This window comes from Chaetura pelagica, unplaced genomic scaffold (assembly GCF_000747805.2).
Source record: "Chaetura pelagica isolate M959 unplaced genomic scaffold, ChaPel_1.0 scaffold150, whole genome shotgun sequence".
Taxonomy (NCBI): domain Eukaryota; kingdom Metazoa; phylum Chordata; class Aves; order Apodiformes; family Apodidae; genus Chaetura; species Chaetura pelagica.
Window position 1 is genome coordinate 3,845,803 of NW_009952052.1, and position 2,897 is coordinate 3,848,699.

Sequence of the window (2,897 nt, forward strand, 5' to 3'; positions counted from 1 at the left end):
AGAGAGAGTGTGTGTGTGTGTGTGTGTGTGTGTGTGTGTGTGTGTGTGTGTGTGTGTGTGTGTGTGTGTGTGTGTGTGTGTGTGTGTGTGTGTGTGTGTGTGTGTGTGTGTGTGTGTGTGTGTGTGTGTGTGTGTGTGTGTGTGTGTGTGTGTGTCTGTGTCTGTGTGAGAGTGTGTGTGTGTGTGGGTGTGTGTTTGTGTGTTTGTGTGTGTGTGTGTGTGTGTGTTTGTTTGTGTTTGTTTTTGTCCCGGGAGGTGTGTCCCGTGTGTGTGTCCCGGGAGGTGCGTGTGTGTGTGTGTGTGTGTGTGTCCCGGGACACGCTCGGCCCAGCGCAGCGCGGCGAGCTCGTGTTTCCTACTTTTCTGGCGCGTTCGAAGTTTGGGTTTAGTCTCCAAGTGTACGGACGGTGCCCAGGATCGGCTGTCAGCGGGTACCTCTTCATTTTAGGAAAAAATAATTGGAACTGTTTCATTGAAAAGTACTCCATCCGCTCAGGCTTTTCAGCTGCCTGGAACAGTTTCCCCGAAGTGCTTTCTCGCTCTCTGAGGAGCCGAAAGTGTCAGCCGAGACCGCTGGGGGGGGCGAGTGACTCGTGCAACCGCGTGTGTCGGGCTGGAAGCTCTGCTCGGCGTGGGGCGGCTGGCAGCTGGAGCATCTGGAATGTGAGCGTTCCTGTGCTGCCTAAATCATTACTTAGTGCTCAGGAATTAATCCCGTTCCCTGTGGCAGCTGTGCTGAAGCTACATCTCGTTCCTCGTTTATCCTTCCCGTAATTTGTGGGCCCTACTTTTTGCTGTCATTCCGCCCAGCCGAGGCCCGTGTCCCTGTTACCAGCCTTGTGGTACCTTTTGTGTTCAGTCACCGCCTGCAGCCACAGCGACTTCCACTCCTGCAGCCTCCCCGAAAATCCAGTGAGGTGCAGCCTGGAATGCCAAGGGATGGAGGTTGCTTGTGCAGTGAGATGGCAAGGGATTTCTCTGGCAGCAGGATAACCAAGAGGCAATGCTGGGGAGTTTAGAGCCTCATGCCGACTTGCAGGGGGGACCTTCGCCCCAGGGCCAGACTACATCCAGTGCAGGGAAACCTCAGAGAGTGACCAATGGAGATAGGAAGAGGCCCAGAAATTTTATGTGCTGATCTGCTTCATTTGTGTCAAATGACATGCTGATGCTGACATAGCCACAAAAGCTCAGGATAAATCTGGGAAATGTGGAAAAATGAGAGAACAGAGTCACAGAATGTCACAGGGGTTGGAAGGTACCTTTGGAGATCGTTTAGTCCAACACCACTGCCAGAGCAGGATCCCCTAGAGCAGGTTACACAGGAACATGCCCAGGCGGCTTTTCAGTGTCTCCAGGGATGGAGAGAGACTCCACAACCTCCAAGGACAGCTCATTCCAGTGCTCTGTCACTCCCAAAGTAGTATTTTCTCATTCAGGTTGAATCTCCTGTGTACCAGTTTGTGGCCATTGCCCCTTGTTCTGAAACTGGACACAAGAAGGGCCTGACCCAAACCTCCTGAAACCCCTCGTAAATATTTATAGGCATTAAAGAGATCTACCCTCAGTCTCATTGTCTCTAAGCTGAACAGACCCAGCTCTCTCAGCCTTTCCTCATTGGGCAGATGCTCCAGTCCCTTAATCATCTTAGTGGCCCTGTGCTGGACTCTCTCCAGTAGTTCCTTGTTGTCCTTGAACTGGGGAGCCCAGAACTGCACATAGTGCTCCAGGTGAGGCCTCACCAGGGCAGAGTAGAGGGGGAGGAGAACCTCCCTAGACCTGCTGGAACTTCCTCCTTTCCACCTAGTGGAATCAGCTGCTGCCCAATGTTGAGCTGGAGAGGTGCAGTGTGGTACAAGGAGGTCCATCCTTCTGAACAAGTCCTGGTGCAGGGATGAGTGCTGCCATATTGACAAAGCAACCACTGAAGTGAAGTGTCTGATCTAATCTCTGCTTGCGCTTCGGCATGGTGTGAAACACAAGAACCATTTAACATCTCATGCAAATCAGATCCGCTATTGTTATTGTATCACCATAAATATTTGAATATATTGTTTTCACTTTTTCAGCAGTAAGCTAAGGTCTTGGTTGGATATTATTTCACAGTTTAAGGCAAACTCATTTATGTCCAGGCAAGTGCAACCAACACTTTTAATGAATTTTTACAATGAGGTGCTGTGCAGCATAGTGCACTTCACATTGTTTTGTGTGCAGTTACAAGACTTACAGGTACAGAAAAAAAGCAGAAAAAAGAAAATCCTCAAAACATACGTTTATTTTGTTCCTTTTTAATATGTGGAATGGCAAAATGATTTATTAGGCATTCACCTAGCAGTGAGTGCTACAGAGACATATTATGTAGTCAAGGTCTCAGGGTGCTACATTTTTAAGGCAAGGAAGAAACAAGTATGTATCAGACTACCTAAGAAAAAACACTAAAATTAGACATTTTTAATTAGAAAACCAAAGCCTGATTTCAGGGGTATAAAATGAGTCTTAACATTCTAAAAAAATGAATGTCCTGTAGTTAATCTAGAATCACAGAGTCACAGACTATTTGGGGTTGGAAGGGATCTCTGAAGATCATGGAGTCCAACCCCCCTGCCAGAGCAGGACCAAACAAACAAACAAAAAAAAAACGACCCAAACCAAAACAGACAACTAGGGCAGATCACTCAGAAATGCATCCAGACAGTCTCCAGAGGAGACTCCACAACCTCTCTGGGGAGTCTGTTCCAATGCTCTGTAACCCTCACAAGTAAAGGAAGTTCTTCCTCATGTTGAGGTGGAACTTCCTGTGCTTGAGTTTGAATCCATTGCCCCTTGTCCTATCACAGGGCACAAGTGACACGAGGTTGTCCCTGCCTTCTTGATGCCCAGCCTCATGTATTTATAGA